This window comes from Callithrix jacchus, chromosome 3 (assembly GCF_049354715.1).
Source record: "Callithrix jacchus isolate 240 chromosome 3, calJac240_pri, whole genome shotgun sequence".
Classification (NCBI taxonomy): domain Eukaryota; kingdom Metazoa; phylum Chordata; class Mammalia; order Primates; family Cebidae; genus Callithrix; species Callithrix jacchus.
Genome location: NC_133504.1, coordinates 72770927 through 72792937, shown reverse-complemented (window position 1 = coordinate 72792937; position 22011 = coordinate 72770927). Strand labels below are relative to the sequence as shown.

The window sequence follows — 22011 nt, the reverse complement described above, 5'->3', positions numbered from 1 at the left end:
CTGAAGGAGATTGAGACACGAAAAACCCTTCAAAAAATCAATAAATCCAAGAGCTGGTTTTTTGAAAAGATCAACAAAATAGACAGACCACTAGCCAGATTGATTAAAAATAAAAGAGAGAACAATCAAATAGATGCAATAAAAAATGATAAAGGGGAAATCACCACAGATTCCACAGAAATTCAAACCATCATCAGAGAATATTACAAACAACTCTATGCACATAAACTAGTAAACCTGGAAGAAATGGATAAATTCCTGGACTCCTGTGTCCTCCCAAGCCTAAACCAGGAGGAAGCTGAAACTATGAATAGACCAATAACAAGGTCTGAAGTCGAGGCAGCAATTAAGAGCCTACCTCACAAAAAAAGCCCAGGTCCAGATGGGTTCACAGCCGAATTCTACCAGACACACAAGGAGGAGCTGGTACCATTCCTTCTAAAACTATTTCAAACAATCCAAAAAGAGGGAATCCTTCCCAAATCATTTTATGAGACCAACATCATCCTGATACCAAAACCCGGCAGAGACCCAATGAGAAAAGAAAACTACAGGCCAATATCCATGATGAACATAGATGCAAAAATCTTCAATAAAATATTGGCAAGCCGATTGCAACAGCAAATCAAAAAACTTATTCATCATGATCAAGTAGGATTCATCCCGGGGATGCAAGGCTGGTTCAACATACGCAAGTCTATCAACGTAATTCACCACATAAACAGAACCAAAAACAAAAACCACATGATTATCTCAATTGACGCAGAGAAGGCATTTGACAAAATTCAACAGCCCTTTATGCTAAAAACCCTCAATAAACTCGGTATCGATGGAACGTATCTCAAAGTAATAAAAGCTATTTATGACAAACCAACAGCCAATATCATACTGAATGGGCAAAAACTGGAAGCAATCCCTTTGAAATCTGGTACTAGACAAGGATGCCCTCTCTCACCACTCCTATTCAATATAGTACTGGAAGTTCTAGCCAGAGCAATCAGGCAAGAAAAAGAAATAAAGGGTATTCAAATAGGAAAGGTGGAAGCCAAATTGTCTCTATTTGCAGACGACATGATAGTATACCTAGAAGACCCCATCGCCTCAGCCCAAAAACTCCTGAAACTGATAAACAACTTCAGCAAAGTCTCAGGATATAAAATCAATGTGCAAAAATCACAAGCATTCGTCTACACCAATAACAGACTTAAAGAAAGCCAAATCAAGAGCGAACTGCCATTCGCAATTGCTACAAAAAGAATAAAATACCTTGGAATACAACTCACAAGGAACGTAAGGGACCTCTTCAAGGAGAACTACAAACCACTGCTCAACGAAATCAGAGAGGACACAAACAGATGGAGAAACATTCCATGTTCATGGTTAGGAAGAATTAATATCGTGAAAATGGCTATACTGCCCAAAGTAATTTACAGAATCAACGCTATCCCCATCAAGCTACCATTGACTTTCTTCACAGAACTGGAAAAAACCACCATGAACTTCATATGGAACCAAAAGAGAGCCCGCATAGCCAAGTCAATTCTAAGCAAAAAGAACACAGCGGGGGGCATCACACTACCGGATTTCAAACTATACTACAAGGCTACAGTAATCAAAACAGCATGGTACTGGTACCAAAACAGAGATATAGACCAATGGAACAAAACAGAGGCACCGGAGGCAACACAACATACATACAACTATACAATCTTTGATAAACCTGACAAAAACAAGCAATGGGGCAAGGATTCCATGTTTAACAAATGGTGTTGGGAAAACTGGCTAGCCATGTGCAGAAAGCAGAAACTGGACCCCTTCCTGACACCTTACACTAAAATTAACTCCAGATGGATTAAAGACTTAAACATAAGACCTGGCACCATAAAAACTCTAGAAGGAAATCTAGGCAAAACTATACAGGACATAGGAGTAGGCAAGGACTTCATGAACAAAACACCAAGAGCATTGGCAACAAAAGCCAAAATAGACAAATGGGACCTAATGAAACTCCACAGCTTCTGCACGGCAAAAGAAACAGTCACTAGAGTGGATCGGCAACCAACAGAATGGGAAAAAATTTTCGCAGTCTACCCATCTGACAAAGGGCTGATATCCAGAATTTACAAACAACTCAAGCAGATTTACAGGAAAAAAACAAACAAGCCCATTCAAAAGTGGGCAAAGGATATGAACAGATACTTTACGAAAGAAGACATATATGAGGCCAACAATCATATGAAAAAATGCTCATCGTCACTGGTCATCAGAGAGATGCAAATCAAAACCACATTGAGATACCATCTCACGCCAGTTAGAATGGCGATCATTAAAAAATCTGGAGACAACAGATGCTGGAGAGGATGTGGAGAAAAAGGAACACTTTTACACTGTTGGTGGGAGTGTAAATTAGTTCAACCATTGTGGAAGACAGTGTGGCGATTCCTCAAGGCCTTAGAAATAGAAATTCCATTTGACCCAGCAATCCCATTACTGGGTATATATCCAAAAGACTATAAATCGTTCTACTATAAGGACACATGTACACGAATGTTCATTGCAGCACTGTTTACAATAGCAAAGACCTGGAATCAACCCAAATGCCCATTGATAATAGACTGGATTGGAAAAATGTGGCACATATACACCATGGAATATTATGCAGCAATCAGAAATGATGAGTTCGTGTCGTTTGTAGGGACATGGATGAATCTGGAGAACATCATCCTCAGCAAACTGACACAAGAACAGAAAATGAAACACCACATATTCTCACTCATTGGTGGGTGATGAAAAATGAGAACACATGGACACAGAAAGGGGAGTACTAAACACAGGGGTCTATTGGGGGGAAAAGGGGAGGGCCAGTGGGAGGGGGAGGTGGGGAGGGATAGCCTGGGGAGAAATGCCAAATGTGGGTGAAGGGGAGAAGAAAAGCAAAGCACACTGCCACGTGTGTACCTACGCAACTGTCTTGCATGCTCTGCTCATGTACCCCAAAACCTATAATCCAATAAAAAATTAAAAAAAAAAAAAAAAAAAAAAAAAAAACTTTTAGTGTCATTTCATTCTATAAGAAATTGCTCTTAGAAAAGCCCATGTCTCTCAATGTGGAATTTATTAAATAATAAGCAAAAAATACCTAGTCGTAAAATATCATTTTAATAATTCCCCAAATTACTAATTTATATAACGTTTCAAATGACTGCTACCACAGTCATAATCAGGAACTTACTGCATTGTGCTAGACATTTCAGGGTACTTAGAAAGATCTGTTTCCTGAAAATTAGAAGTTTGCTAGGTTTATTTTGCTAATATATATTGGTCTTCACTCTAAATGCAAATATGTAAAGGTAAATTCTTACTGGGATTGACATGTAATTTAGTGTAGGCAATATCTTGGACGAATTTTGGAGGGAGGTGTATTTTGGCAACTGGGAATATGGAACTGGTAGAATTGTTTAATAGTTTGCAATTAAGAGCATAACTGTGGCCCAAACATGCTTATCAGAGTTTAGCTCATCTTTGTTTACTTTGATTTTCACAAGAGGTAAAAGATTTTTATCTCATCTTATTATAAGTATGTGTAGTGTCCATTACATTTATTGGAATCACTTGAAAGTGAATGGAACAATTTTGCTTCTATACAGTTGAATATATATATCAAAATGTATACAGCAGAGTGCTACAGTGACTAATGGCAACACATAAATGTGTGTGGCAAAGAGAAAGAAAACAGCTTGATATGTTTTACTGCAATATCGAAAATATATTTTATATAAAACATTCAGAGTAGTGTAGGATTGTATTGCCAAAATCCATGCAAACAAAAACAAAAGCAATAAATCATGTTTAGAAAATCACAAAAGAGAATGACAGTTTAGAGTTTGCTGTTATTATTGCAGTTTTTAACTGTCATCTTACCAGTAGGAGTAATGAGAGTGATGAATATTGCTATTGAGACAAGATACAATTTTTGTTGTGTTAAATGCATATTCTACATGTTCATCAGACCATATTAAGTCTGTTCCCTGGTGTTTCTGCTGTAGTGCTTTTTTCCCCCATTATTTTTCTGTTGCTAAGAAAACACATTCCGTAACTAAGGTCTCTTTATGACCACTGGCTGTCAGTGCTGATTATAATTTAAATAGCACAGGCAAAGAAAATTTAAATTTCAACCAGAAAATAGCTGTCATCAACACATTACTAAAACAAAGTCATCTGGAGGACCCAGTGAAGTATATTAGCATTCAGACTCTGCAGGCTAAGAATGAAAGTAGGCTGCATTTAAAATAACATTGTTTTTTAGTAAATCATGATAAATGTGCTTCTAAATAAGATAATTAGGCTGTGATCAATAAAAGACAGTCAGCCCTGGCATAGAATACATTAAGGTATGAAAACAGATTTAAAATGGAGATATTAAAAAAATGTGAATTAATTAGTTTAAATTTCAGCAAACAAAGCTCAGCTCCTTTAGATACAAAAACAGAAACAAAAACAACCCCAAAACCCCAACTACTGGTTTCACCAACAAAGAGGATGCTTTCAATCTATCGGTAAGTATACCTTTTGCATAGTTTGTCTAGTAGGAGTGGTGAATTTGCATTTATCATCCCCAATATCAGCTGATTTCTTCATATTCAGGAACACTGACCATAGACACTGTGTATGGACAATGAAGATCGTGAATAGGTTGAAGTGTACACGGGGCATGTGTAAAAGAGTGGCATTAGTGCTTGTCAGGGAGGAGGGAAGAGATTCATCAAGAAGCAGCTGTCTATTCTGGGTCTTCAAGATTGAATAGGAGTTCTTCAGTAGCATATTAGAGAACATAAGGTAGGAAAAGCATGTTATAGCAGTAGGAAATAATAAAGAACCCCTAGTATATTTGAAGAAGGGTGACTAGAACTGAGGGTCTGTGGTGGGTATTGATAGTGTTTTGGGACTGGGAAGGTAAAATAGACTTATGGTTTATCCTTGCTCATTTACCAATGGGAAGAATGGGAAGGTAAGAAGATCTTTTGGCCACATAATATATGCAGGTGGTTATACATGTTTTAGATTTTTATACTATAACTTTAACATTTTATTATAGCTACATATATAAACAATTTCTAAGTGGCAATATTTCTGTAGAGCTGGTAGCAATAAACAAAAGTTCTTCTTTGTTTCATTGCTCTCTACTCTTTCTCCCCTGCCTGCCTCTATTCCCTAGAGGTAACTGCGTTTGACTCTTGTTTTTTTCCCCGCCCCCCTCTATTCCTTAGAGGTAACTCTATTTGACTCTTGTTTTTTGTCAAGTGTCCTGTGAATTCCTAACTCAAGTGTTTATGTTAATTTAAAAAAATTAGTTGCATATGTTAACTTTTGAATTTTACTACAAAAGATAGAAGTTTAAAGTTCTTAAAACCATATCCTTTTTACACATTCTGCCAATTAGTTTCACATTTTTCAGTACATTTAATTATAGTTGGTTATTGATTAAACATCTACATTATTGCTTACATTCACATGTTAATATAATTATTACATAATTATGTAATAAGGATATATCTATAATTATATTATTAACACTATAAAGTCTATATAAATATGATAGCTATGTAATGACTATTTTTCTATTTTTGTACAAATTTTGTCTTCCTTAATTTTATGGGAATCAATTTGCGTTTTTTTACTTGCTGGTTTTCTTTATATCTATCACTAAATCATCTCAGATACTCAAAAATATAAATAACCTCTCTCCTGCCTTCTTTTCCCTCTTTTTTTTGGTGAATCTCACATTTCTTCTAGAACCTTTTGACCTCTTGCCAATCTTGAATGTTCTCTTGTTAATTTCTTTAAGGAAATCATTTCTACTATAAATTAGACACTGTGCCAAAATTTGCAAATAAAAAGATAAGCAAGATAAATATGGACTCTGACGTCAGGGAGCTAATAGTTCAGTAAAGAAGAAAGCATTAAGAATAAAAAAAACAAACAATAATTAATAATTTTAAATGACAAATGGCCAAGTGCCATAAATGAAACACACAGGAACAGACAAAAAAAAAAATAAGAGATGGGAAGTGAAGATTTATTTTATATGAAGTGGCCTGGCAGGCTGTCTCTGAAGATTTTATTACCGTTTTTTTTTTTTTAACCTATGAGAGAAATAAATTTCTGATCACATGGAGTGTATGGTGAGAAATGAAACCAACATACTAGGACTGCGTATACTTTCCTGTCCCTGTGTTAAATAATGCCAGGAATGTATTTTCCTATCTCTATTTTAACACTGTTTACACCAAGCAAAAATAACTTCAGTGCTTACTCCAGCAGATACCTGCTCCTGGAAGAAAAGACTATGAACTAAGAGAAGCATTGCCTTTATAAAGATGACAACTTTTTTTTTTTTCCTGAGACAGGGTCTCACTCTGTTGCCAAGACTGGAAGGCAATGGCAAAATTATGGCTCACTGCAGCCTCAGCCTCCCAGACAGGCACATGCCACCATGCCTAGCTAATTTTTCTATTTTTTGTAGTTAAAGGGATTCACCATGTTGTCCAGGTTGGTCTCAAACTCCCGAGCTCAAGCAATTCACTCACCTCAGCTTCCCAAAGTGCTGGGATTACTGGTGTGTATTAGTTTGTTTTCACGCTGCTAATAAAAACATACCCCAGAGTGGGTAATTTATAAAAAGAAAGAGGTTTAATGGACTGACAGTGCCACATGGGTGGGGAGGCCTCACAATCATGATGGAAGGTGAAAGTCACTCCTTACATGGCAGCAGGCAAGAGAGGGAATGAAAGCCAAGAGAAAAAGGAAACTCCTTTTAAAATCATTAGATCTCATGAGAGTTATTCACTACCACAAGAATAACATGGGGGAAACCACCCCCATGATTCAATTATCTCCCACAATACCCGGAAATTATGGAAGCTACAATAAGATGAGATTTGGGTGGGGATACAGCCAGACCGTATCAAAGTGTCAGCCACTGTGTCCAGCCAAGATAACAACTTTCTTATTAGGACTTACTTCAGAACCCCTTGCTTTCTGTGCCTACCAATTCCAAGCTGTTAAATGATAAACTCTACCTCAACTCAACCAATTCTCACCTCATAAGGCTCACTCAGGTTAAGGTCCTAATTTATCATAGTAATGTTATAGTAGGTAGGTAGTCAGACAAGAGCAGGGCAGGAGAGGGCTCACTCATCACCAGGAATGTCAGGTGACTATCAGGTGATGGTCAGGCAATTGTTAAATTGTTTCTTTAAAATAATTGGCCACAGCCAGTACCAGAGAAAGGCAGTCTCCTAACAGAGAGAAAACACCTGAAACTGGTGATCTGCAGCTTCCCAGTAAGATCTCAGAAGCTGGGCAAGTAGGCTTAAGCATGCACATTAACAGACAAAATGGTGGCATTTAAGTGGTATATGGCTTTCTAGGGACATTTGATGGGCAAGGGAATAACATCTCAAGTGAGCACATGTACAACTCCAGTAAATTCACTGTGAAGTTCACCTCCTAAGGGCTTGCAGGTCACTATGCATGTGGACACACCACCCCAAAGGAAAGAATCAGGGGGAAAAAGGTGAGACCCCAGAAGTATGCCAACATATAAAACTCCAAGTCAAAGATCAAACAGGGCACCTGATCTCTCAAGTTGCCTGATTGGCCCTCTTCTAAGTGTACTTTACTTTTATTCCTGCTCTAAAACTTTTTAAATTTATTCTTTATTTTTTGCTGAGACCGAGTCTCCCTCTGTCACCAGGCTGGAGTGTAGTGGTATGATCTCAGCTCCCTGCAACCTCCACCTTTCCTGTTCAAGCGATTCTCCTACCCCAGCCTCCCGAGTAGCTGGGATTACAGGCACATGCCACCACACCCAGCTAATATTTGCATTTTTAGTAGAGACTGGGTTTCATCATGCTGGCTAGGCTGGTCTTGAATTCCTCATCTCGTGATCCACACACCTCAGCCTCCCAAAGAGTTGGGACTACAGGCATGAGCCACCGCGCCCAGCTAAAACTTTTTAATCAACTTTCACTCCTGCTCTAAATCTTGCCTCAGTCTCTCCTGCCTTACACACTCTCTCTCGAATTCTTTCTTTTGAAAAGGCAAGAAGTGAGGTTGTTGCAGACTCATTGCAGATTTGCCACTGGCAACATTAAGACACTTCTAAAGAGCTATCAGGGTGGTACTTCCTCATGCTGAAATAATTCTAAAATCCTTAGTTTTGCTGGCAGAATTTTGGAAAGTCAACAGATGACAGTGACATGCCAATAATCACAAAAATAGTAGTAGAGAGCCCAATCTCCACCCCAGAATTATGAATCAATAAAGTATATCTTCTACTATTACATTCAGCCTCAACCAAAGTGCAATATTTGCCTTTTGCTACCCTATCGTATTATACATTTCTTCCACCTCTAAGACAGCAATGCTCCTCTAAAATCAACCTACTGCTTCAGCTTTTGATACCATCTTTTCCCAATTCCTGAGGAGACCTTTCATTGATTTTAGCATCTTCAATTAAATTAAAATTTAAAAAATGCATTTCAAAAGCATAAATCCTCTTTACTAAAAGGGTGTATAGTAAAATCTCATAGAATGAAGTTCAAATTTTGTAGCTTGGTAATTGCGTAATTGGCCTTTCTATAACATCTTAGAAATTGACCTGTTCTGTGGCTTTGTCGTACTTGAATGCCTTTTGGGACTCATCAGTAAACACAGATCGCTAAAACTGGTTGAGTGAAATAGGAATGAGAGGAAATTGTGGATAACTGCAGAATAATATTCCATCTAAAAATGGACAACCTCTACTTGGCTCCAATTGTTTTTTGCCATGTGAGAATGGGGGCAGATTGTGCTTGTTAAAATCTCCATTATAAGAATTTTAATTATTAATTTTTTTTAATGTTGTCAACTTAGAAAACATTTGAAAAGCATTCTGCTTGCTAAACAATACTCAGTGGTACAATCTACACACCTGCTCAATTCAAGTAGATTTATTGCCTTTTCTACAGGCAACTTATTTCATTTTTTTTTTGTTTTTGAGACAGTCTTGCTCTGTTGCCCAGGCTGAAGTGGAGTGGTGCAATCTTGGCTCACTGCAACCTCTGCCTCCCGGGTTCAAATGATTCTCCTGCCTCAGACTTTCAAGTGGCTAGGATTACAGGCGTCCACCACCATGCCTGGCTAACTTTTGTGTTTTTAGTAGAAATGGGATTTCACCATATTGACCAGGCTGGTCTCAAAATCCTGACCTTAAGTGATCCTCCTGCCTTGGCCTCCCAAAGTGCTGGGATTACAGGCATGAGCCAAGAGCCACTGTGCCATGTCTGGCAACTTTTCATTTCTGACTTAAAGTCTTTCTCATTACGCTTGCTTAAGTTCTTCTCTTTGCTCTGTACCTTATTTAAACACACTCTTCTTCAAATTGATGTCAATCTTACCTCTTCTTTTCTGTATTTTCTGTATCAATATCAGCCTCTTCTGGGATAATGTACATTTATTACCTGAATACCTAATCTGTGACTTCATTGTATACTAGTTTTAATTTTTTGTTAGTTCTGGCAATACATTTTTTAATTTTAATCAAAGATGAAACTTTTATGAAAAAACAAAAAAGAAAACCTTGAGAGTTTAGTCCAACCCCTTAATATGGAAAGACTTGGAAAGGTTAAGTAAATCCCTTAACATAATATTGTTAGTTGACGATAGATTCCACAGATTTTTAAAAATTGCCTTAAGTGCGGTAGGTATTGAATACATACATAGATGTTGATTTATTTTTAAATGTCTGGCATTTTAACACCTTCCTCGGCTTTTGTTACAATTTCTTAACATTTAAACATAAAATTCTGGATTCAGCAATAAAATTTATGTTTTATAGAGTATATAAATTGTAATCTTCCTAAAAAAAAGACATTTTTCTCAAAATAAACCTTCTCAAACTCAAAACAATGGTATGTGTGTGCATTCCCTGTTAAGCTGAAGAAAATAAGTGTGCAAGTTGCTTTTGTTTATAAAACGCAGCTGTGCCTCTGATTAATTTTAGAGGCCGTTTAAACTGGATTAACCATTCTTTCCTTTCCTCAGAATTTTAAGGTTGCTTTCCTATTAAGAATGTTAGTATTTATTTTATTTCCAGGTGCATATTTGATAATGGAAGATTTTTTTAATTAAAAGGATTTTGAATTTTTAGGAAACTATTAAATTTTTAGGAAGGCCAAGGCAGGCAGATCACTTGAAGTTAGGAGTTCCAGACCAGCCTGGCCAACATGGCGAAACCCTGTCTCTACTGAAATACAAAAATTAGCTGGGTTTGGTGGGAGGCACCTGTAATCCCAGATATTGGGGAGGCTGAGTCAAGAAAATCACTTAAACCTGGGAGGCGGAGGTTGTAGTGAGCTGAGATCATGCCATAGCACTCCAGTCTGGGTGACAGGGTGAGACTCCATCTCAAAAACAAAGAAACAAACAAACAAAAAAAACCAGATTTTACATAAAGAATTTGCAATATATTTTCCAATCTGGAAAATTTAAGTAGACATTGTCATTCTAACCAGTACTGTCCTCCTGAAACATGTAATATGATTAACATAGAAATACTGGCCATAAAGTTTAGTCATGAAAGATTGGGTCTAAAGAAATGATTATACTAAAGGCAGGCGCAGTATTATAGGATTCTCCATCTTTAAAATAGGAATGTGATTTCTCAAAATATTAAATACTTAGTCCTCAGTTCACAGTATATTATCATCATTGTATTTTTCTAGACCTTCTTTTATTTAATCTATGTAATATGGTTTGGCTTTATGTCTCCACCCAAATCTCATGTTGAATTATAATTCCCAGTGTTGGGGGAGGTGACTAGATCATGAGGTGGATTTCCTTCAAGCTGTTCTCGTGATAGTCAGTTCTCATTAGATCTGATGGTTTAAAAATGTGTGGCACTTTCCCTCGGCTTGCTCTCCAACATGTGAACCTGCTCACTTCCCTCAGTTTCCTGAGGCCTCCAGGCCATACTTCCTGTACAGCCTGTGGAACTGAGAGTAGATTAAACTTTTCTTTATAAATTACCCAGTATGAGGTAGTTCTTCATGGCAATGCAAGAATGGACTAATATACTATGTATTTCCTTTTATTTTCAAATCCTACTCCCATTTCTCTTCCTCTATATATAGCAATGGCTGAATATAGATGACTTTAAATACTTTAATATCTGTCTCATCAAAAAATGAGGTCTGTTTTCCCTCACCTTGAATCTGAGTTCATCTATGACCATCTATGTGATTCTAATGATGATGAAAGTGATGCAACAGAAACTTCAGGACTAGACCTTAAGAGTACTGGCAGTTCCTGTTTCGATTACCTTTATAGAGAAACCATATAGACAGGCCTTGAAGATACATGGAGGAGAGGGTCCCAGCTGAGCAAAGCCTTTTAGTATCTCTGCCAAACTGTCAAACATGTGACTGGAGAGGTCTTAAACATGACAAGCTAATTCAACTACCACTATAACACATCAGATGACCTCTGTAGATACCAAGTAGGAAAGATATCACCTTTCTAGCTACGCGTGAATTCTTGGCTTATGGATCTGTGAGCACAATGAATTTTTGTTTTATATCAAGTTTTGGAGTTGTTTGTTACTTGTTGAAAGATAGTGGGAACAATAGCGATTCTATTGTGTTTAATTTGTATCTTTTAAAAATATGTGTTCTTAAAGAATGTGTGTGTTTTGTGTATAGGTACTTTGATTTATTTAAATGATATTACAAAAACTCCTGTTTTTAACTAAATACCTTATTTTTGAGATCCATTTATGTCACAGGTATGTATTTATTGCTTCCATTTGTTGTGTAATCTCATGTGTTCATCAACTACACATTTTACTTATTAATTTCTCACAGTGATGGATACCTAGGTTGCCTCCAAATCCAAGTTGCTACACACAATGCTTTGATGAATATCTTAGAAAATTCCCTTTAACTACTCATGTGAGAATTTCCTTGGCTTTATAGAAGCACAATAGCTCTATCATAGGTTATACTTATACCTTATTTGCTTAAGTAATGACACACCTGTTCAGGGTAAATGTACCTGTCCACCCTTCCACTAGCAATGCAGAGCATTCTTAAATCACCACATCCCTCCAAGAACTGAAATTATTCAGATTTCTCATTACTATATTATAGTTAATAACAAAATCTATTTTAAATGCATTTCTCTGACAATTTTGAACTTCACTTTTTGTGCCTATTGGCCTTTTGAGTTTTCTCAATTATAACTTACCTGTTCATAGTTGTTGCCACTTGTCAATTAGGGTTGCTGTCTACTTTTCATTATTTTTAGAAGTTTCTTATATATTACAGAGATTATTCACTTGTCTGTTTGAGATATTACAAATATGAACCCATTCATTGGTCTATTCATTTTTTCTCATAGTATCTTTCCTTGAACAGAAATCCACATTTTAGTTTAATTAAATTGTTTAACTTTATCACTTATATACTTAAAAAAATGCAGTTAGTTCTATTGTTTTCTTTTTTATTGGGATATACTTGACAAAAATTGTACATATTTAAGATGTACAACATGCTTTCATATATGTATACATTATGAGAGGATTACAAGCTAATTAGCATGTCCATCAGCTTACATTAACTTTTTTTGTGATGGGAACATTGAAGATCTAATCTCTCAGCAAATTGGCAACATTTAATGTAATATTATTAACTATAGTCACCATGTAATATATTAGATCTCCATAACTTATTTATCCTGCTTAACTGAAACTTTAACACTTTGACCAGTGTCTCCCTATTTCTCTTACCACCCAACCTCTGGCAACTATTATTCTATTTTCTGCTTCTAGGAGTTTAAATTTTTTGGATTCTACGCTTAAGTAAGATCATACAGAATTTGTTTTTCTGTGCTGGACTATTTCACTTAGTAGAATGTCATCCAGTTTCATCCATGTTGCGGCAAATGACAGGATTACCTTCGTTTTAAAGGCTGAATAATATTCCATTGTTAAGTGTATACTACATTTTTAAAATTTATTTGACCATATATACTTAGGTTATTTCTTTATCTTGGCTATTGTGAATAATGCTGCAATGAATATGGGAGTGCAAACATATCTTTAAGATGCTGATTTCATTTCCATTTAATATATAGACCAAAGTGGGATGGCTGGAGCACATGGTAGTCCTATTTTTAATTTCTTGTGGAACTTAATGTTTTTCATGATTATTGTACCAATTTACATTCCCACTATCAGTATACAAAAATTTAATCTTTTTTTTTTTGCATAATTCATTGTTAGTATGTGGAAATACAACTAATTGTTGTATGTTAGCTTTGTATCCCAAAACTTTACTAAATTTGTTTATTATTTCTGACAGCTTTTTTTTCTGTTGAGTCTTCAGTATTTTCTATACATGAGATTATGTCATTTGTAAGCAGAGACAATTTATTTTCTTTCTTTCTAGTTTAGATGTCTTTTACTTATTTGTCTTGCCTAATTACCTGGATGAGGGCTGATTAAAGAAGATACTTGATATCACTTCCATCTTCTTAAATTTGTTAAGCTATGTGACCTAACATGGATCTATCCTGAAAAATATTCTGTGTGCACTTGGATGGAATGTTTTGTATGTGTCTCTTAGGTCCAAATAATCTATACTGTTGTTCACATCTGTTTCTTATGAACTTTCTATCTAGATGATCTATCTATTGTTGTATGTGGGGTATTGAAGTTCTCTACTATTACTATTTAAGTTTATTTTCAGTTCTATTTTGTTTTATGCATTTAAATTCTCCAATATTGCCTGCATAAATATGTACAATTGTTATTTTCTCTTGATAGATTGACCACTTTAACATTAGGTAGTATCTTTGTCCATTGAGATAGGCTTTGACTGAATGTATATTTTGTTTACATTTGTCTGTATAAGTATAGCCACCCCAGGTCTCAAAATTTTGTTATCATATGCATAGAATCTCTTTCTTTGTTCCTTCCAGGCTGTGTGTGCCTTAAAGCTAAAGTGAGTCTCTTTAGGCAGCAGATAGTTGGATCTTGTTTTTTTTTGTTTGGTTTTTCTTTTTTGTTGTTGTTGTTATTGTTGTTTTGTTGTTGTTGTTGTTGTTATTGTTGTTTTGTTTTTCTTATTAGATCCACTCAGCCAGACTTTGTCTTCTGATTAGAAAACTTAATCCATTTACATTTAAAGTAGTTATTCATAGGTACAAACTTACTATTGCCATTTCATTGTTTTCTGATTTTTTTTTGTAGTTCTTTTGTTCTTTTCTTCCTCTCTTGATATGTTTCTTTATGATTTGGTTATTTTCTATAGTGGCATGCTTTGATAGCTTTCCATTTCTCTTTTGCATGTCTACTAGATTTTATTGCTTTATTGTTACCATGAGGTATACAATGATATAGCTCTAAACTCTGTTCTTTTCCACTGGTTTATTTTTCTGTTCTTTATCTTTTTCTTAAGCATTGATTTACTTACTGCTGGAAAAATATTCTTGTGTATAAAATTTGGAATAAATTTATTTTTTGAGAAACTTGATTAAAATTTTTATTTTTATTATATTGGATTAACATACTTAATTGACATCTTTATAACTCTAAGTCAAGTGTGAAATGTCCTCCATTTCTTCAGAACATCTCTGTTCAAATATTTAAAAATTTTGGTGAGGGTTTTATAAATTTTTTTGCAAGTCAATATGAGTAATATCTTAGTTATTACTACACTTTCTGAAGAGTGTATTGGAAATATCTAAGGGCACATAGTATGTGTTTTTTTTCTCACTCATGTGTGTAATAATTGGCTTAAATATCCTGCTCAAAATGTCTCATCCTTGGGTCTACCCAGAGGAAAAGGTCTTTGTGGGGCATGATCTTCTTATAGTGGAGGTTGGAAGCTTTCAGATAGGTAAGTAGAAACATGCCATGCTCAGAACTGGCACACACACTGTCACACATGTTGCCACTTCTGCCATATTTCATTGGCCAAAGGATACGATATTGTCTAGCCCAGTATCAATTGAGTGGGAAAGTATACTTTTCCCATGTAGGTGGTTTAGTGGGAATGAAATTTTACTGAGCAATTACTGTCTACCACAACTAGCCAATTAGCCTTCTAAACAGGTGAATGAGCTGGTGTCATCATGCTGTTAATTTAATACAAATTTTGTTTGAAGGAAAATGTTGGATTCAAATTATTCTAATTCAAAAATTTGATTTTTAAAAATGTACACATATAATTACATGCATTAATTTTAATTGTAAGCTCTATTCTCAAAAGTGTTTTCAAGCTGGGTGCAGTGGCTCACGCCTATAATCCCAGCACTTTGGGAGACAGAGGTGGGTGGATCACAAGGTCAAGAGATCAAGACCATCTTGGCTAACATGGTGAAACCCTGTCTCTACTAAAAATACAAAAATTAGCTGGGCATGGTGGCACATGCCTGTAGTCCTAGCCACTTCAAGGAGAACTGCTTGAACCTAGGAGGTGGAGGTTGCAGTGAGCCAAGATCATACCACTGCACTCCAGCCTGGTGACAGAGTGAGACTCCATCTCAAAAAAAAGTTTTTATTTTTAAACATAATATTACAAACATTGTCTCAGCTTAGAACATGGAAAAAGTAATTTTATGAACCCATCAATTGTTATGACCTACTTTTATATGGGCACATTACATTATTTTAATATTTGCTGCATATTTTAGAATATTTTACACTATGCAGTATTCAATTTATATATGAAGTAAGTCATTGAATGTCATCAATAGATTCTTGGAAATTGTAACTTTAAGTAAAATGATGTATAATAAAACCAATATTATCATAAATGGGAAGAATATGTAATTTCACACCAACAGTTGCCCTATCTGAAAATTGATTTTTTTCTTATCAACATTATAATGACATTGAACAAAATGACATTATTTGAGGATCTGTTTGCATGTTGATCACATATATATACATATATATGTTTTGTTTTTGGTGAATGTATCTGTCATCTAACATAGAACCTAAGGGGCCAAAGCTTTCTCAGTTCTATGTTAGGCAACTTAATGGACAGAATTATGTCATATATTTTCTTGAGTTTCAGCAAGTCTACATATTATTGATTATAAAATACTACATTTTAAATTGAAATAACCTAGATAGGTCAAAATCTTAGTAAAACTAATTATAGCAAATGTTCTTATATGTAATGTAATAAAATTTTGTCTTATACTAAACCACAGTAGGAAAGTATATCTTGACTTTACTGTTGAATACTTAATACATGATTGCATCTTAAATACTGCTGCATAATGCAAATCAATGTGAGTTATCTTGTTTGATAAACTGTCTGAACCAAATTCCTTAGTGTAGTCTAACATTGTTTTATACTTAACTTTAAGAGAAAGTAATTACTTTATTAGGCAATATACTGGTTTGAAAGACTTTGGCCAAAACAGACTGTTTTGTTTTATTAATTTTTAAAAGTCATATTTATTTTTATGAATAGATATAATTACATTTACAGACACATGAAAAACTCTTGATTCAAATTAAAATGTATTTGGTAATATATTTTAGCATATATTAATAGAGAATTAGAGGTCTTTTCAAATATATATTTATATAATTAAATTTTTATATATATATAATCAGGAAAATTAGGCTTAATTTTTTTTTTTTTTAGGTGGAGTCTCACTCTGTTGCCAGGCTGGAATACAGTGGTGCGACCTGGGCTCACTGCAACCTCTGCCTCCTGGCTTCAAGCGATTATCCTGCATCAGTCTCCTTATTAGTTGGGACTATAGATGCGCGCTACCATGCACAGCTAATTTTTGTATTTTTAAATAGAGTTGGGGTTTCACCATGTTGGCCAGGATGATCTCAATCTCTTGACCTGGTGTTCCTCCTGCCTCAACCTCCTAAAGTGCTGCGAATACAGGTATGAGCCACTGCTCCTGGCCAATCATGCTTAAATATTATGGAATAATGATTTTATGTAGAAAAAAGTGAAACATCATAAAACAACAGCACATAATTTTAGTCACAGTCTTGAACAACAAGAACAAAACAAAATCTGTCATTGAACTGTCAGTTAATTTTTATAATAATTGAGGGACATTTGAGACACAACCTAAATCCATTTGTTTTCAGCTAAGCAAGGCATAAATAAAAGCACAAATTCTGGCAATTTGATTAATGTATTAATAGTAATGCTAGCCTGCCAATTTCAAAATGCCCTAGAATCTTTCCTAACATTGAGATTTTGTACTTCAGAAGTCCCGTCTGCTATGGCAAATGAACAAACAGTGTTCCTAAGTCTGCATCCATTAATCTGGAGAGCTGAAAGAGAGAAATTGGGGACATGTGGACCAAGTCTTATGTTATCAAAAAATTTTCCATTGTAATATCCTTCAAAGGTACAAAAGATTAAATGTGGTTTAATCTTAATATTACATATTTGCTTTACATTGGAAAGAAAGAAACCCCCAATATAATTCTTTTATGGTACCATCATTGAAAAAATAGTATTCTTTTAACTATTTTTGATGGCTTTCATTTTTTCCCTAAGAATGATGATGATTGGTGACAATGAATGTTAATGATGACAGAGACCAAAAAGCTCTTCATTTTTTAAATGGGTATAAATGTTTTTACCTAGGTTAAAGAGTGTATTTTAGATGGATTTTGGTTTAATTTGCTACAGTATTCCTCCTTAATGTTTCTGTAAGATTTAATACCAAATTGAAATCAAGCTAGTGATAAACAACCTTTTCTTATTAAAAATTACATTAGCATATCTTCAAGCTTGTGCCGAGGCTCAACAAATGACAAGAAACTTTAAGATATACTTTCCCTTCCCCTGGAAACATATGACTTTAATTCACATGTATTTTTGCACATTGCCACTGTTTCTTTACTTCATCAGCAGCATTCCAAGAGAGCATTAAATTATAGGATTTTTGTTTTACCATTATTGGCAGGATTAGAATTAAATAATAGTACAAATGTTCTATATATGGGAGTTACTTCAACAACCAGTTTCAGATTGTAAAAAATTCTCTTCAAATTTGTAAAATAGTGTTATTTATTGTTTCATAATGTTGTACGTTTTGTGAGTAACTGTGATTTTTTCCCCCTTTGCTTAGAAGAAATCCAAACCAAAACTGGATTTGTTTCAACACTTCAAAAGGAGTTCTACCAAATGAAATATGAATTGAATTGCTTTCAGAAATAAAATCACTTAGCGGCCTTGAATCACAATTTGAGATTTTAAAGGGCGAAGAATTCTGATAAATGTGTGTGTGTCAGTGTTTTCTGTCTTGTGTTCCTGCTTAAGTACCAGGTGGAAGGATAATAGACTACTGACTGAACTCTGAAATTCACTTAGAATTCCACTTTTGCTAAAGTAGATTAGTTTTCTTAGCCATAACTGATTTCAACAGTGAGGTATTAGTGTGTGATACTTTATATGATTTTCCTGTCTCCACTAATTGGCTAAGCTTTACTCTAATACATATTATATTATCATAGGCTGAATATATTTGAAATCTTTTAGGATGCAAATAACTTCAAGTATTTATTATTCATTCTTATTCCATATCTTATCCCCACTTATGCCTTCGTTTCAGATATTTAAGTAAGCAAGTGTTACTTACACTTTGGATTATCAAATTGGTTTAAACATATATTATCCCAGAATTTGGGAAGCACAAATTCTATTATCCATGAAATATCTGTATATTATATTTTAAATTGCTATTCTGAGAGTGAGTTGTAGAATAAACACCTAATCTTTGTAGCAATTGAAGTTTCCATTCCATTATACTGTCCTTGAAGGTATTTTTTTTTTTTCTAATTTTTCCATCCTCTTTCTTGGAGAAAGATTGAGCTAAAACATTTTGAAGAGGCTGTGCAACTTCCATCAGATTGTTGTCTGGGTAAATTGCTTGAACTCTCCAAACCCCTAGTATCTGTCAAAAACACATTGCAAACAGAATTAGGTACTTCTAAATTCTTAGCATTCATTTCAAACATGTCCTTCTTTGTTATTGTCCAAGTAGCTTTGTGTGCTTTGTTTTCTGCATTTACTTTTCAGATGATGAATTACTTACAAATATTGTTTCATTCACCACATGGCAAGATTCTGTGGTAGAATTCTTAATTTTTTAATAATGTGATGTGCTTGGAAAATGTATATATAGTCATATGACATATAATGTTCCAGTCAATCTTGGACCACATGTACAAAGGTGATCACATAGGATTATAATAGAACTGAAAAATGTATATTGCCTAGTGATGTTTTAGCTGTCCTAATGTCATAGTGTAATGCATTTCTCATCTATTTGTTGTTATGCAGGTATAAACAGAACTACTGTGCTGCGGGTCATATAAAAGTATAGCACATACAATTATGTATAGTATAATACTAGATAATAAATGACCATCTTACTTGCCTTACTATGCTTTTTATTGTTATTTTATAGTTCCACTCATTTATATATAAATAACAAGTTAACTATACAACAGCCTTAAGAAGCTCCTTCAGGAGGTATTCCAGAAGAAAGCAATATAATAATAGGAGAAGACAGGTCCATGAATTTTACTATTTCCAATGAAGACCTTCCAGTCGAACAAAATACAGAGGTGTAAGACAGTGCTATTGATGACCCTGACCCTGTGTAGGCCTAGGCTAATATGTGTGTTTGTGTGTTAGGTTTTTAAAATAATGTTTGATAAGTAAAAATAATAGTACAAAGCTTATAGAATAAAGACATAAATTAAAAAAATTTGTATAGCTATACAATGTGTTTTAAGCTAAGTTTTGTTACAAAAGACTCAACAAGTTAGATTTAAAAGCTCGTAACAAAATGTTACAATAAGCTAAGGTCAATTTATTGTCGAAAAAAGACTTTTGAAATAAAATTAATGTAGCCCAAGTGTACAGTGTTTATAAAGTCTGCAGTATTGTACAGTAATGCCCTAGGCCTTCACTTTTACTCACCACTCATTGATTCACCCATAGTAGCTTCCAGTCCTGCAAGCCCCGTTTATGGCAAGTGACACAGGAGTACTATTTTTTTTTAAATTTTTTAAACTGTATTCTTTTCTTTACCTTTTCTAGGTTTTCATATGTTTAGATACATAAATATTTACCATGGTTTTCAGTTGCCTAAAGGATTCAGTAGAATAACATGCTGTCCAGGTTTATAGCTTAGGAGCAATAGGCTACATCATATAGCCTAGGTGTGCAGCAGCCTGTACCATCTAGGTTTGTGTACATACTCTCTATGATTGCAAATGGCAAAATCGCATAACAAGACAATACTCAGAATGTATTCCCATCATTAAATGACATATGACTATATGTGTGTTTATTCTTTTGTATGTTTTTGCTTTTTAACATAAAAAATGACACATCAAAACCAGTAGCTATGTAAAATGTATGTATGGTCACGTTCTACAGTGAATTTCCAAGATGATTATTTTAAATTACTTTTGTATAAAGCAGAATAGAGCAAAACAAGAAAGACACAAAGCATAATTTTAATGAAATTTTAACATGTACCAATGCTTTTACAAACTCAGTATTATCTCTTTTGCATTTTTTATAACTATCTTGAAGTCCAGCAACTAAATAACTATGGTCAAACCAGTCTCTCTTATCTGATTATTGTACATAGCTGTACTAACTAATGTTGGGTTCTAGCTTCAAGTTGATTAGGTGTAATAAAAACACCTTGGCTCATACAGTTTTTACTTATTTGTGTATATAATTGCACCTGTAAATCTCCCTAAAGTATTCAATCTTGGCTTTACTTCTCTTGCAGTTATTACTATATTTTTCCACTTACTTTATTTTTAAGCTGAAGTGGCCTTCAGGCCCTCCACTTCAATATTTTTGCCATCAACTTGCCACATATTCCAATTATCAAGGGAGTAACAGATGATTACTGATTCTGCCACTCACTTGAAATTCCACATTCGCTGAAGTGGACGGTTTCTTTTATCTCTGCCATGATTTCAGGGAATTTTCCTGTGACTTCTAAGTTGTCAAATTGATGACATATAGTTAGTTGTTCATAATCTCTCCTTTTCAAAAAATATCTATAGAATATGTAGCAATATCTCCTTTTTTCCTGATATTTGTAATTTGTGGTTTCTCCTTTTCTGCTCTGATTAATATAGATAAAAATTTATAAATACTATCAATCACATAAAAATAGGCTTTGGTTTTTATAATTTTCTGTATTTTTTGGTTCTTTGACTCTTTATTTTTCATAAGGCATTGGGGTACAGGTGGTATTTGGTTGCACAAGTAAGTTATGTTGTGGTGATTTGTGTGATTTTGGTGCACCCATCACCTGAGAAGTATACACTGCACCATATTTGTAGTCTCCCATACCTTGCCTTCCCTCATTCTTCCTCCCAAATCCCCAAAGTCCATTGTATCATTCTTATGCCTTTGCATCCTCATAGCTTAGATTCCACATTCAGTGAGAATATATGGTTGGTTTTCCATTCCTGAGTTACTTCACTTAGAATAATAGTCTCCAATCTCACCCAAGTTACTAAAAATGCTGTTGATTCATTCCTTTTTATGGCTGTAGCATTCCATCATATATATACTACAGTTTACTTATCTACTCATTGCTTGATGGGCATTTGGTTTCATTCCATGATTTTGCTATTGTGAATTATGCGGCTATAAACATGCATGTGCAAGTATCTTTTGTGAATAATGACTTCTTTTCCTCTGGGTGGATATCCAGTAGTAGGATTGCTGGATCAAAGAGTAGTTGTACTTCTAGTTCTTTAAGAAATCTCCACACTCTTTTCATAGTGGCTGTACTAGTTTGCATTTCCACCAGCAGTGTACAAGTGTTCTCTGTTCACTGCATCCCACCAGCATTTACTGCTTTTTGATTTTTCGATTATGCATATTCTTGCAGGAAGGTATGGCATTGTGGGTTTGATTTGCCTTTCCCTGA

The 22011-nt window shown here is 34.7% G+C and overlaps 1 long non-coding RNA gene across 1 annotated transcript; it reads left to right on the top strand.

Moving 5' to 3' along the window:
* The first annotated feature begins 4164 nt into the window (after positions 1 to 4164).
* Positions 4165 to 17393, top strand: LOC144581871 (uncharacterized). The gene is made up of 3 exons (XR_013533286.1): positions 4165 to 4556; positions 16704 to 16958; positions 17294 to 17393. It is a non-coding gene; the product is annotated as an uncharacterized LOC144581871 (long non-coding RNA).
* Positions 17394 to 22011: the final 4618 nt, after the last annotated feature.